This window comes from Lissotriton vulgaris, chromosome 1_1 (genome assembly GCF_964263255.1).
Source record: "Lissotriton vulgaris chromosome 1_1, aLisVul1.2, whole genome shotgun sequence".
NCBI lineage: Eukaryota > Metazoa > Chordata > Amphibia > Caudata > Salamandridae > Lissotriton > Lissotriton vulgaris.
In genome coordinates, this window is record NC_141685.1 from 887,562,339 (window position 1) to 887,578,176 (window position 15,838).

Here is a 15,838-nt window from a genome sequence, read left to right on the forward strand (position 1 = left end):
CAGAAGAGAACACTTAGACCAAAAACAGAAAATGAGTTCGTGCAAAAATGACACGTTTTGTAATATAGCTTTGCTAAAGTATCGGCCATCTTGGGAAAGAAAAAAGGTAATCACCGGCGCAGCCAAAGGAGCTAGCGAGTCAGTGTGACGCTATTTTAGGAGTGTAGCCTTGAGGTAACGGTATTCCAACAATGGAAGGTAATGACATGGGAATCATTAATATACATAATAGGAGTCTGGGATTAACCGCTTCTTTGCTAGCCCCCCCCCCCCCAACCCACACCCCTTCAAAGCCTTTTTTTTTGGCTATTTGGGGTAGTTCGCACTTAGGCCCCTGTAACTTTTTGACCACATAAGATAAGGTATGTATGCAAAATTTGCGTCCTTTTCTTCCAAAATCATGGGGATTCTAAAGGTACCCAGGGTTTGTAGATTCCCCTGGAGGGGACCCAGAAATTAACCAAAATACAGCGAAAATGTGTTTTTCGGGGAAAAATGAGAACAAACATTTGCAATGCAATAGGTCTCGCATTAATTAAGTTTGAGCTATTGGCATTGCTAAATATTGCAACAAAAGTTTTTAAATTGTAAGCCAAAAAAATGTGTATTTATTTTTGTAGCAATGGTGGCATGCTGCGCTTTAGATGAATATGTTTAAAAGTAAAATGCGCCATACTGCGATTGCTACAATAGTTAATTGTGGATGCGTTAACAATTGATGTGTGCACTGATGGTTGGTGGTTTGTGTGCGCCTGCAGAAATTGTGCGCTGGTGGTGTGTGTGTCTGGTGGAAGTGTGCACTGCCGGTTGGTGGTGTGTGTGCCTGGTGGAAGCGTGCCCTGATGGCTGGTTGTGTGTGTTTGCCTGGTGAAAGCGTGCACTGACGGCTGGTGGTGTGTGTGTGCCTGGTGAAAGTGTGCATTGACGTCTGGTGGTGTGTGCCTGGTGGAAGCATGCACTGACGGCTGGTGGTGTTTGTGGCCGGTGAAAGCGTGCACTGACGACTGATGGTTGTGTGTGTGGTTGTATGTGTGGTTGTGGTTGTGTGTGGTTGTGTGGGTGTGGCGGTGTGTGTCTGTGTGTGTGTGATTGTGTATGTGGTTGGGTGGTTGTTGTGTGTGTTGTGGTTGTGTGTGTTGCGGTTGTGTGTGTGGTTGTGTGCTTGTGGTTTTGTGTGTGGTTGTGGATGTGTGTGTTTGTGTGGTTTTGTGTGTGTGGTTGTGTGTGTGTGGTTGTGTGTGTGGCTGCGTGTGGTTGTGTGTGTGTGTGGTTGTGGTTGTCTGGTTGTGTATGTGTTTGTGTGTGTGGTTGTGTGTGTTGTGTATCTGTGTGTGCTTGTTTGTGTGTTTGTGTGTGGTTGTGCGTGTTGTGTGATTGTGCTTGAGGTTGGGTGAGTGTGTGTGGTTGTGTGTGCGGTTGTGTGTGTGGTTCTGTGTGTGTGTGAGTGGTTGTGTGTGTGGTTTTGTGGGTGTGGTTGGGTGAGTTTGTGTTTGTGGTTGTGTGTGTGTGTGTGTGGTTGGGTGTAGTTGTGGTTGTGTGTGTGGTTGTGAGGTTGTGTGTGTGGCTGCTTGTGTGTGTGTGTTTGTGTGCATGTGTGTGGTTGTGTGTGTGTGGAAAAGATATGGGCATATTGAAAGGAAGCGTATGAGGAACAAACCACGGACGGGATAAACAAGCTTTTTTAAACTTGTTTTTGAGAGAGAGGAAGAGAAATCGAGAAGCTTACACTGGAGTGATTGGACAATGTGAAAGGGGAAATGTAAATATGTGTTATACTATTGAAAGTAGAAAATAGCAAGTCTAAGGTATGACCCGCAGAGTGTGTAAGGCAGCTAATTTTGTGAGTAATTTGCAGGGTTAGCATATCAATTTCTAGTTGTTTGGGAAGTGAGTCTTCAAATTGTTTTTAAATGTAAATTAAAGTCACCAATTACCATGTACATGTCATGTTTTAACATGGGTGGTGTAAGCAAAATAGCTTGGCAGCGCATTGAGTGTTATAGCCTGGTGGTCTATAGACAATAGTATCATTCATCAGCCTCTGTTCCGTGAGGGATAGTTGAAATACTAACATTCCCCATCAGCAGATGATGAACAGCATTCTTTTGAACAGATGCTTATATCTTTAAAGGTTATGCCATGCACCAGCTCTGGCATCCTACTCTGTCGCATTTTAATTTATTATACTTCGGGGGCAGAGAGACAACAATGTCAGGGGGAATTCTCATTGAACCAAGTCTCTGTGATACAAACTGGATTTGTAGTCTCATCCCTGATCAGGTCGCAGATTGCGATGGAGTCTTTGGGTAATGATCTTGCATTAAAATATATGCATTTAAGAGTGTGGTAGCTGGGCGGTTAGTAGTGTTTGGGGAGCTGATGGAATGTCTGTTTACAGCTATGACATGAGCATGGACCTTCAATCGAACCTGACTGCTTTTGAGCCTAGCTACCAGAGGGATAAGGACTGGTTAATTTAGTGACTTTTTTTGTGTCACCCAGACAAGGATTCTGGATGTTTTTTGATTAGGGTTTCACCCAATAAGGCATTTTCTCACAGGGTTTGTGTCCTTGAGCCAGGTTTGTAGTGTATCCTGTTTGCTGTTCTTGGCAAATATTATGAATTCTGTCTTGGTTGTGTTAAGCTTTAGGTAAGTGATGGGCAGCCAGATCTGGGTGATGTGCAGGCAGAGTCTGAGGCACTGGATGTGGTAAGCAGAGGAGACCTCCAAGTACAGTTGTGCATCATCGGCATTGGTGGCTCTTAATGCTGTTATCTGTCAGTAGAGCACCAAACGACTCCATGTAAATGTTGAAAATGACAGGTGACAGTATGGAGCCCTAAGGCACTCTATGTGTGATAGGGAAAAGGGATATGTCCCTTTATCCACTGGTTTGTTCTTTTAGCCACAGCTTTGGAAAACAAGCGTCATTTTGATTTTGGGTCAGCCCAGAGGAGTATTTCTTCTTCACTACCCGATTGCCTATTTCATTGGTGCTTGAGGTGTATGAGTCTGGTAATAGAGAGCGTCAATTGATCATTTGGTAAGCTTGGTCACTCTCTGCACACCACAGAGTAGCCCCTGCAGTGGTGCCTGGATATAGTGTTTATGAATGGCATTTCTATTGGAAAAACAAGGTATTCGAAAATGCAAACCAGGCGCTGCATAACATACTGTTTTTAAGGATCTATGATTAGCAAATTATAATGTAGTGGAGAGATCAGAGTTAATTGCAAAGGAGTTAATTGTAAAGGATGACAATAGATAGAGAGTAGTGGCTACTCTGGGTACCAGCGATGCTGATAGAGAAAAATGAGCCCGGAGCAGGAGCCAGGACAAGTAGGGACAATGTAGCAGAAGAGTACTTTCCTCACATCAGATTGCCCCGTGTTTAAATGTAAAAGTGTGGCGATGTGTGAGTCAGTGGTTTTATTACTTTGAAATTATTAACTTGAAGATCATCATGGGGAGCCTTGGAAAGAGCATTCGGGGCGACCAGAGAGGGCTGCATGACACAGAGGGAGACAATATATTCCCATAGCAACAGGTGAAAATAAAATGGAATTTGGAGGCTGCAAGAATACTGCACCCAACCTGCTCCCAACCTGCACCCAACCTGCTCCACACCTAGAGGGTTGGTGGGCAAGATAAGGGACGCAGTAGTGACCCCTGGGAAAGAGAAATAAATGTGGACATGTTCCTTCATAGAGGCTCACAGCAGGCCACAAAGAAAAGAGCACCGAACTTGAAGAAAATACCCTAACGAGGACAGACCCCAGAACAGTGCATCATGTGGCAGTGGTGCAAGACTCCAAGGGTTGGCCTCAGTCAATGGGAACCTGCATGTGGAGGAGGAAAAGGTTCTACTCTGACTATAATGGGAGATGTAACAACAGGTGTGAACTGTAGCTGGCTGGCCAAGTAAGTCCGGGCTTCTCCTGTCTGCAACGAGGTGCCCAGAGGGAAGGATTATTGCAATGAGATGCAAGAGGCCATTCCTTTTCTCAAGTGGGGTGTTTCTCTGCTAGGACACATCAGTTTCCAGCTGCACATGGCTGTATAATTGGGTTCTGCTTGTGCGGAAACGTGGAAAAGAAAGGAGAAAATTTAAAATGTATACATGGCCATCAGTTGTGCAGCACATAGAGAACAAATACACATGTAAATGACTCTGAGGCAAATAAGTCAAATTGATAACAATGCAGCAATTTTTCATGAAAGGTAATGGAACCCACTGGCCCTCTCACTTTTCTGTGGAAGTGTGATGGGTGGTTCTCTGCCACATGAGTCAAACCTGAACTTGATCGAGGGTGCCATTTCTCTTCTACCGGTGCTGCAGGGAGGCATTGATTGAATAGTGCACATTTATCAATCAAATTGTATCTGGTTCTGAATGTTTTGTATGCCAATCTCACATATGCTGTACATTTTGAAATTAACAGTGTATGGCACCATGCTCTACAGTCACTTACTAAAATGGGGTCTTCTGAAGGGGTAATTCTTACCAAAACAAATGCATTTGCATTTATTATAACAAGTTTCATGAGAGGGAAGTTGCAAGGTCTGGCTCAGCTAAAATATCACCTTGGAGAAGTCCAAAGATGCCATCTTTGTTGATGGGTGGGTGCAAGATGTAGCCATGCTAATGAGGGCTAGTTATGGTATTGCTCAAACTGGATAAGAGAGTGCTTGTATGGCTACATGCTCATGCCGAATGTGAGAGATTGGTGAATGAGTCAATGCTTATGTTTGGATCATTGTGTGCATGTGTTTGGTTTGCCTGCTCTTGAGAGGTGGCAGTGTTGGGCTTGGCTTCAAATGATTGATGAGAGACTGCGTTGTGACTGAAAGGGTAGTTTGTGACAATATTCTCCTGATGGGTATGGGCATGAGTGCTGGTGGTTTGAATGCGAAGGTGCTGGTTTTAAGCGAATAGTGGGAAGCAACACTTGGGAAGGATGCAGTAGAGGGTATGTGTGAACACTTTTGCGGGCGCTTTGATGTTTTCAGTGGTTGCGCGGCTCAATGAGCACATCAAAGCAGCCACGAAATTGCTCACGCAGGCTGACAAATGGTGCGTGTGCTCGGAGCACATGCACTGTACCCGATCCGCCTGCATCCTTTGGGAGCATTTTCAAAAGCCCCTTACTAAAATATCTTGCAGAGCATCGCTTACGCAATAGCTAGACGAGACCTAAGAAAGTGCTACACATGAAAGTGTTTGTTTTTAGGTCTCGCCTAGAACCAGCGCATGCGCTGTCTCTGCAAGACATTTAGAAAGGGGCTTTTTAGAAGTGCTCCCAAAGGCTTTTGCTGGCCTAGCGCTTACATTCACGTGCGCGTCCGAAACCGCCATGTGTCTCCTCCGTCACGGGTCATTAAGTGCATCGCAATCACTTTCACTTTCGCAGCCGGTGAAAAGTAATAGCGATCACGATGCACTTATACCTCTAATGTTACTTCTAAACATAATAGAATTCTCTTTATAGGAGAGCCAGTTCCCATCCCCCCCTACACATGTTTTGGTGATTTAGATTTAATGGGGTTCCCCACAGTTCAGCGTACAGTTGTCTGCTCTGTTGATCTTGGCGCCACCGCTCATGTCCTTCCCCCGCGCATTTTTAGAGATGATCTGAAGGCTGTCTGGTCCGGGTGCCTGCAGCTCCTTAACTAATCGTCTTGTACTAACAACTTCACGAGTGACGACGTGAGTATCACTTTCAACTTCTGAGCTCTTCCAGCTGTCAGTGCTTACGAAGTTTGATGTTTAATTGTTAATGGGCAGTTGCTTTTCTCAGAGTCGGCTTTGCTGGGTTTGTTACGATGCAGCAGCGAGAAGAGACAGCGTGTGAAAATTACTGTGTGCAACTTGCAAGCACAGCGTTATTCCATCTGCACAGATTAATCTTGCTCAGCACCCGTGCTGACGCCCTCCTTGGCAGAGAGCGCTCCTTTTTAAAAAATTCTTTTTTTTACTTTGTATGGTGTGTGTACATGGTCGAGGGAATGTGTGTACTGTGCCATTGTTGTGGCCGTGATTGATTTTATGTGGTTTCTTGCCTGAAATGGATGGGGTAGAATGCACATTACCGCGTTTATGGTACTCTTTAGCATGCGATAACCCTGACAGGCATCAGGACCAATGTATTCTCAGTGAATTTCTTCAACTCTTTCACCATCATTCTTCTAGGCTTGCTAGCCTGAGAGGAAACGTTCCACGCTTCCCTCTGAGATCTCCACTGCTCATCTGTCACTGTTCTTCAGAGCCAAGTTGATGTATCTGATTTTGCTTATCCTCCTGCCTTTCAGGAATTCCTAAAGGAGTCACTTAAAGGTTTTTTTGAGGACGGTAGTGATGATTAGGTGATTTGTGGTCAAGTACTACAGGCAAGGTACAAGACTTAGAGCTGGTTAGTTTTATAGTCCCGTTTGCAGTCAAATAAGAGAAATGTGGCTGTCAGAATTAGTCGGGATCGGTACCACCGTGGAGTGACAGCTTACAAAATAACTCAATCTCATTTAAATATCTGCTCTCCTCCCTCTGTAGATGAGGGATACCAGTCAAAAAGGCAGTATATTTTACGTTAATGTGAAGTCAAAGGCCCTCCGACGTCTCTCATCACACCCCACTCCTTTGAGAAGCCTGTGCCTTCAAAATGCAAAGGACAAGACACATATACTAACAATAAAATCAAACAGATTTATTTCTCCTGCCTTCACAATCGACACTGTGTGATGTTTATATATTGGTGCAGTTTTCTGTAGCATAGCTCAAGAACGTTGCATATACCACAAATATATTACAGCAACTACAGTTGACTAACATTTTTATAATGCAGTTTCAAGAAGAGCAATTACAAGCATTGGCGGACTATATCATGTGAAATACCAAACAAGCATTTGCAGTGCTATAGGTCTCGCATTTGGGAGAGTTTAAGCGATTGGCATTGTAAATGACAATGCCTTTTATTTATGTTTTAAAAACCAACACGTAAATAAAAGGCATTGCCATTTACAATGCCAATAGCACAAACTCTCACAACTGCGAGACGTATTGCATTGCAATTGCTGGTTTCCTCTGCAAATGGTATCAACAAAGGGTTTGTGGGGCTGAAATCACAGTTTTCCCAGCTTTCAGGGACTGACAGACTTTTGTCAGAAAAACAACATTTTTTACACAGTTTTGCATACATGCCAATAGACCCGATTCAGGCGGGAGACTACCGATTTTTCAAGCCACAAATTGCTTTATTTGAGCTGTCCCCCGCCTGAAATTGCATTTTCTACAATAGAAGTCAATGGGGAATTTTCATTCTCCCAATTTTTTTTATTGTAAATCTCTCACGTCCCTGTCCTAAAATGTTAGCATGTATGGTTTTGGCATTTTACTGGGACAGAGTCTATTTTTTGTGCTTTCAACCTTCTTCCAGTTAATGGTAGAAATGGGTATTAAAGCAATTATAGATCCTGGAAAGCTATACATTTTAGAAAAGTAGACAACATTCTAAATTCAGCAAAGGGTCATTTGTGTAGATCCTTCTAGGTTTCTTTATAGAAACTAACAGCTGAAAATAGGAGCAATTGAAAATGAGTTGAAAAAACAGCCATTTGTGCCAAAGTTTTCACCTGTAAACTCTTCTAATTATGACAGATGTTTAAAAGCAATATACCATTACATCCGCTGGACATTTCTGGTTGTGTGTATATAAAGGACTTGTAGGTTCACCAAGAACCTGACAAACCCAGAGCCAATAACTGAGCAGCTTCTTGCAATGTTTTTTATTATATACTGGGTATATCACAATTAGTTTGGGAAAATAAAAACAGTGAAAAATTGGGATGAAAGACACCTATGTATTTCTGAAATTGGAACAAAATATATAGTTTAGAAACAGTAGCTATTTGCACATTTCCAAATTTGTGAGTACCCATACTAGCATGAGAATTATAGGACATTTTGAAAAGTGACTCCTTTTTTACACATTGTCTTTTATTTGGAAGGCAGAAATGCATCGAAAGTCAGTAGGTAATAACAGTTGCTCTATAATTCTGTGTTACCATAAGTCTCCCGATAAAAATGGTACCTCACTTGTGTGGGTAGGCCTAGTGCCCGCGACAGGAAACGGCCCAAAACGCAACGTGGACACACTTTATTTTTACAGTGAAAACTGACCCTTTTTTTGCAAAGTGCCTAGCTATAGATTTTGAACCCTAGCTCTGCCGGCATCTAGGGAAATGTTAGAAATGGGATCTCTGGTTCGCTAAGGCTTGCGCCAAAGGCAGGCAGAGACCACCACTCTAGTCAGGGCAAGGGAGTTACACGCCAAAGATAACCCCTGCTCACCCCCTTGGTAGCTTGGCATGAGCAGTCAGGCTTATCCCGGAGGCAATGTGTAAATCGTTTGCGCAACACACACACAGCAACAACATACTAGGCACACCACAAAAGGAACTCCACACAAGGTTATATCAAAAATACCTTTTGTATTATCATAAAACACATTGGAATAGTAGTCACACCATATACACTGTGCCACCTGATACTAGGCAATATTTACAGGGGATTATATACACCTGACGGGGCCAACTGGACCACTGTCAGAACCATCACCAAGTGAACATAGTAAATGTAGGACATATCATAAACAAAGAACACAGCCAGTAATCACTGGCAAACACTGTACTCAGCATCATCCTGTAACATAAACCATATTATGCACAGTATCACATTTAGGCGTGAAATACATTATGCGCCAACCTCACCAGCATAAACACATTATGCAATCATATCATAAGTCTAAACACATTAGACAATAAACTCACAAGCATAGATATATTATGCAATCATCTCATAAACAGAACTCTTAGAATAGGGAATAACCTCCTAAACATAAATCATAGAATACAAGTTAACTCATAAACATATCCCACAGTAGAGGCATAACTCATGGTGCATAACTTTCAGGACATGAATCACATTTCCTAGCACCACATAAATCACATTAGGGCCTGGCGCCCTATAAACCTCACATTCCCCTGGCCAACTGGCCTTCTCACAGGGGGTCAAACGCCCTATGTCCCAAATGTCAGGGCTGCTGCCAAGGCAGCGGAATCCATGTGCGCAATTGCGCTGGGGCAGAGGAGTGTATCTCACTCCTTTCTCCTTCAAAATGCCCCCAAAGAACGGTGGCCTAAATGTTGCAGCTGACGCTAATTGCCGTGCAGCTGTGAATAGAACTTGGGCCTAGGCGCTCCCTGTGCCCTCTGGACAATAGGCACAAAACGTTGCAGTTGCCCACTATGGCGGCGCAACTGGGAAATAACCAGAGAGGTCCTGCTCGGGGGCTCTCTACACAACATTGCGCCAAACGATGCAGCTGCCCTCTGTCTGGTGGGGCAGCTGTGGATAAGCAAATAGTCCCTGGCACAACTGTGCCCTCGGGACCTCACAGGGATTCTCTACATACTCTTGCCCCCATCGTTGCAGCTGCCCTCTAGCAAGCGGGGCAGCTGGAGAACATCGCCCAAACTGCAGGGCACAGGCACTACTGTCCCTCGGGACTCTCATGGGGCTCTAGAACAAACTAACATGCCCCCTCGTTGGAGCGGCTCTCTACCAGGCGGGGCAGCTCAGAAACTGTGCCTTGATCGGCACATACCATGTAAACGCCCTCACTCACTGGGCTCTCTCTGGAGGCTTGTCTCTCGGCCTCCTCTGGTCTCCTTGCTTCTCCTGGGACCTAGACTTCCATGTGGAGCCCGTGAGGCTCCGGACTCCTTCCACTTCTTCTCCTGTCACCGGGGCTCTCAACCTCTCACGGGAGCTCCACTCGGGCCTTTCTTCCAGCCCTGCCGCAGGCCCCGCCCAGAGTCAGGACAACTCTGCCTGACTTCTGGGTCGGCGGCCTCTTTCACTCAGGCCGCGGCGGTGATTTTTCCACAGTAGAACGCGAGGTGGGCACCCGCCTAAAGTAAAATAAAACACCAGCTGGATGGGCACCCGCAATTAATATCCACATTAGCGGGGTGGGCACCCGCAAGGAATAGAAAAAAACGTGGGGTGGGCACCTGCCGTTTCCAGCATCAAGGAGGAATCCCTCACGTCAGGATTCCCTCTCAAAGGGCGGCAGCTCAGCGCTGCGCAGCCCACACACTCTCCTTCTCTTGGGGAAAAATAAATAAAGCATAGGGCTCATGAGGCGCTAGATGCAGCAAAGATCCTGCATTAAAAAAAATAGTAAGTCCAGCAGAAGTTCCTTTAGGGATCAAGGAGGCAATGCTGGGCCCAGGGAGACAAGCCCTCATGGTGGTTCCCCCCAGGCCCCAGCAGCAGCACGCCCGCAGGTTCAAGAACAAGCACAAGAACTTTTTCATGGGGTCACAGCCCCAATATTTATAACATACAATCTTTTGTCAGTAGTGCAGGGCATGGGGGAACCAGATGCAACTGGTTCAGGGGGAAATTGGAGCACTTTGTTTTGCAAGCCCCTCTTCCCCTCTGTCAGGTGGGGGCTAGGTGATCAGATACACCACAGGGGGCGGAGCCAGCATTTTACAAGCTGGGCAGAGTCCTATTCAGAGTTAGGGGATTACTCCTCCCACTACTCCCTGCATAGATGTCCCATTCAGCTGAGTGTTGACTCACCCTACCCATCCTGGAGCCACACACACCTCTCAGCCTCTGTCACTCACAAGCCAGACTTGCAATTCACATCAGGGAGGCAGACACATAGCACACAGAAATGCCAACTTCTAAAAGTGGCATTTCTCCCATAGTCATAATAAATCTCTGCACACCATTGCGCAGCATTTATTCTCACAATTTCATACATACTAAATTCGACCATGCTGTTCCTCCCATACAATGAATTACCACTGACACACACTGATCAGGGAATCCCCAATGCATTGCTATGGGAGGGCAAGCCAACCTTACCAAATGCACACAGAGAGCGGCGCAAGCACTTTACACTGGACCACAGCGCTAAAGTGCCCAGAGGCCTAAAAACACCAGCTCACAGAAAAGGCAAAAAGTTTAGGGTTGAACTTGCCAAAAGGGCCAAGTCAAACAGGAAACCTAGCAAACCTTTACATTTTTGAAAACTAGACATCCAGGGGAATCCAGGATGGGGTGACTTGTTTGGCTCTCACTAGGTTCTGTTACCCAGAATCCCTTGCAGTTCAGTTTAATAAGCTTTATTCGGTTCGTATAAAAAACAACCATAAAAGCACATAAGAAAAATACATCATCATATATATTTTAACATCACTATGCATAGATGATAAAAAGCCAGTAAGAATTACAGTTAAAACTTCATACTCTTCCTTGCATTGATTGATTTAAGGATGAAAGTTGCAGTAAAGAAACATATATCTGGTTCCTGCATTATAAAAAAGCAACCTCATCGTAGCGTCCGTGGTAAAAGTACCATATTTTAAAAACAATGGTTTTAAAAAAGCAATCCGAAAATTCATATAAAGGTCACATATCAGAAGAAAGTGCAGAGTGCTTTGTTTAGTGTGGCCATCACAGGGGCATGGACAATCCGGGTGCTGTTTAAGTCAGGGAAAAGCTACCAAATGATGGACCAGCCCAACCTTAATCTTGTTAGAGCATATCTATGTGAAATTCTTGTCACCTGGCTTAAATATGTCTGGAAACCTTCATAAACTGAATAGCTATTATAAAACATACAAGTAGTTAATTGCCCATTATAACTCTGACGCCTCTTTATTCTGTGTAACAGAAACATATTCCTCATTATTGCTTTGGGCATCTCTGCTACGGCGTTAGGGTCATCCAGAATGTTTAAGTCAAAGACTTCCTTAAAACTATGTATAATATACTTCAGCCAAGGAATCATAAGACAGTTATCCAGTTGGAGGCAATCTTTGATTATTGTTCTATTAAAAGTGGTCTCTTCTTTTTGCCATATGGATCTCCAGATCAGTAGGGGTCTAAAAGCTATTAGGTCCGACAAGTAGCTCATCCCAACTTCCCTATGGATTAACTCTGTGGGCCCTGAAGATGGTAGACAGAGCAATTTTTTAAGGAATTACTCTCCACTATTTGTAGACTATTATCGGTATAATGACCCCACCCCCTGCTCCAAAAAGCGCGACAGAGGTGCATCTTGACAGGTAAATATGAGTCATATCACTGATACGTCTATCCCCCAGCTTGGCTGCGAATCTAAAAACACAGTGGAAACTTTTTGCCGTTTTTGCCCGATATTCTGCATCTCGAGTGACCATGTTCTGTCTCTGGCAAAGGTAATCTCTAAATAACAAAATTTGTCCACCGATTAAACTTTCTGCCCGTCTATAAAAAAAGGATTAAATTTTTTACGACTGCAGCCACAAACCATGGTGTGAGAATCCCTTGCAAACTTCAAACTTTAAAAAAAAAACTAATTTCCCCCACATTTCTGAGGTGGAAAGTTCTGGAATCTGCGTCGATCCACAAAATTCCACCCATCCCGCATTCCCCAAAGGCTTCCGAGAGAAATGGTACCTCACTTGTATGGGTAGGCCTATAGGCCGCGACAGGAAACGGCCCAAAACGCAATGTGGACACCACATTTTCACAGTGAAAACTGACCCTTTTTTGCAAAGTGCCTAGCTGTAGATTTTGAACCCTAGCTCTGGGGGCACGTAAGGAAACCTATCAAACCTATACATTTCTGAAAACTAGGCACCCAGGGGAATCCCGGATGGGGTGACTTGTCTGGCTCTCACCAGGTTCTGTTACCTAGAATCCCTTGCAAACCTCAAACTTTGTAAAAAAAAAACATTTTCCCCACAATTCTGAGGTGGAAAGTTCTGGAATCTGCATGGATCCACAAAATTCCACCCAGCCCACATTCCCCAAAGTCTTCAGAGAAAAATATTACCTCACTTATGTGGGTAGGCCTAGTGCCCGCGACAGGAAACGTGGACACACCACATTTTCACAGTGAAAACGGACCCTTTTTTGCAAAGTGCCTAGCTGTAGATTTTGAACCCTAGTGATCCAGCGGTTCACCAACAACAGATACTCCACTACCACATACTCACCTGGGCCCATAAAACACACAGTGGGTAAACCACTGGGGGGTTCAAGTTTTATAAAAATTCACAAACTTCTTAGAATTACTTTATTCAAAACCTCTGTTCAATTTTCAACTAACCCTTCGTAGATCAACAAGTTCTTTCCTCTGGTCGATGGACCATTAGTTGAAACTAGTTGATGGCGATAATTAACTAACTTTTCTATACCTTAAGAAAATCATCACAGACTCAAGAAGTTTTCAAAACTTTATCTAAAATTTTAGTTGGCAGGGTATGCCCAGATGTTGATCCCTTGCTCACTTTGCCACTGGATTCAAGCTAGCTGGGCTGATGAGGGGTGTGACCCTGAAACTGGTCCAAAGATGCTTGTTTCCGGTCCAGGGAAGACCTGGCTTAGCAGTTAGAGGTTCACTGTTCCCGTGAGGAACAGAGTCAAGACTGATTTGCATATGGATGGGTCTGAACTGGGGTGGTGAAGTGAGCTAAAGAACGATGATGGATTCAACCCAGATCTGAGACTGGGGGAAGTGTCTGAAAAGTTTCAGCGCTCCGTCCATCATCACCTTGTCTTTGCTGAGTTTGTTAAATTAATCAAACAGCATTTGTATAGCTCATCTCATCTCCCCTGATGGAATCTAGGGGCTGGTGCCCAAGGGTCGTTAATCAAAGAGCCAAGTCTTGAGCCCTTTCCTGAAGATGGCAAGTGAGGGAGAGGTGAAGAATTGAAGGTCGTTCCATGACTTGGCGGTGAGGTAGGGGAAGGAAAAAAAACTGCTTTGGGAGATGGAGGGGGGGGGGTAGGACTTGTGCAAGGGAGGTGGATCTGAGTAGTCTGGCGGGATGATCAAGCTGTGGTTGATGTAGGTGGGTCTGATGTTGTGGAGGGCTTTGTAGGCCTGGGTCAGCAGCTTGAACTGGCATCTTTCGAGGAAGGGTAGCCAGTGGAGACTTCTGAGAAGGTGGGGTGATGATGGTTCGTTTGGGAAGGCTGAGGATGAGTCTGGCTGCAGTGTTCTGTATGGTCTGGAGTAGTTTGAGGAGAGGTGATGTGGTTCCGGCGTAGAGTGAGTTTCCGTAGTCTAGTCTACTAGAGATGAGGGCCTGAGTGACTGTTTTCCTGGTGTTGATGGGGATCCATCAAGAGTTCTTTTGGCGATTGCGCAGGGTGTGAAAGCATGATAAAACCACTGTGTTGACCTGTAAATTCATGGTGATTGGCTTTCGAGGGTGATGTAGAGGTTGCAGGCGTGGTCAGTGTGGGCTGGCGTTGGTTCAAGAGCGGTGGGCCACCTAGTGACGTCCCAGGGTGAGGTGTTATTACCGTAGATGAGTACTTGCGTCTTGTCCGTGTTCAGCTTCAGGCAGCTGGATGTCATCCATTCCGCAACGTTGGTCATTTACAGACGACGTTGGTCATGGCGTTGCGAAACTTCGATCTGGTGCTGGCTGAGTCTTCTGTGAGGGAAAGGATGAGTTGGGTGTTTTTGGTGTATGAAATGGTGCTGAGTCCATGAGTGCCGAGTATGTCTGCCAGGTGCTTCATGAAGGTGTTGAAGGGGGTGGGGCTGAGGGAGGAGCCTTGGGGGATGCTGCAGATGATGCTTCTAGGTTCGGAGGAGAAGGGTGGAAGGCAGATGCTCTGTGCATGCGGTGAGGAAGAAGGCGATCGGTTTTAGGCCGTTGCCCCGGATGCCGATATGGTGGAGTCTGGTGATGAGGGTGTGGCGGGATACAATGTTAAAAGCTGCTGAGAGGGCAAGGATGATCATGGCTGCCCTCTCTTGTCGAGGAGGCGTCTGATGTCATCGGTTGTAGCAATCAGGGCCGTCTTGGTGCTGTAGTTTGATCGGAAGCTAGTTTAGGAGGCGTTGAGAGCAGCTTTCTTCCAGATGTTCAGCAAGCTGGTGATTAATGGCTTTCTGCAGAACCTCACATCTGAGTATACCCTTCCAGGCTTAGGGTGGACAAAATATTTAACCCTTTTCTGAATCCCTTTTGGCCACCGTAGGTGTGGCAGGGTATACTCAGACATGAGTCCCTTGCTCACTGCACCATCAGGATTCAAGCAAGCCGGACCGACGACGGCTGAAATGCCAGAAACCGGTCCCCGGAAGCTTGTTGCCTTCCCAGTATAAGAATTGGCTTGGTAGTTTGGTTTGCCCTGTTCCCATCATGCACTGGGACAGGAACAGACTAATTTGCATGTAGCCAGGTTCTGAGCTAGGATGGTGCAGTGAGCAAAAAAACGGTGATGGATCAAGCCCTGATCTTTGGACTGGGTAAGAGTGGTCTGCTTAATTCAGACACTCTGTTCATCACCACCCCCTTTTCTGAATCGCTTTTGGCCACTATAGGTTTGGCAGGGTATACTCAGACATGAGTCCCTTGCTCACTGCACCATCAGGATTCAAGCAAGCCGGACCGACGACGGCTGAAATGCCAGAAACCGGTCCCCGGAAGCTTGTTTCCTTCCCAGTATAAGAATTGGCTTGGTAGTTTGGTTTACCCTGTTCCCATCATGCACTGGGACAGGAACAGACTAATTTGCATGTAGCCAGGTTCTGAGCTGGGATAGTGCAGTGAGCTAAAAAACGGTGATGGATCAAGCCCTGATCTTTGGACTGGGTAAGAGTGGTCTGCTTAATTCAGACACTCTGTTCATCACCACCCCCTTTTCTGAATCGCTTTTGGCCACTATAGGTGTGGCAGGATATACTCAGACATGAGTCCCTTGCTCACTGCACCATCAGGATTCAAGCAAGCCGGACCGACGACGGCTGAAATGC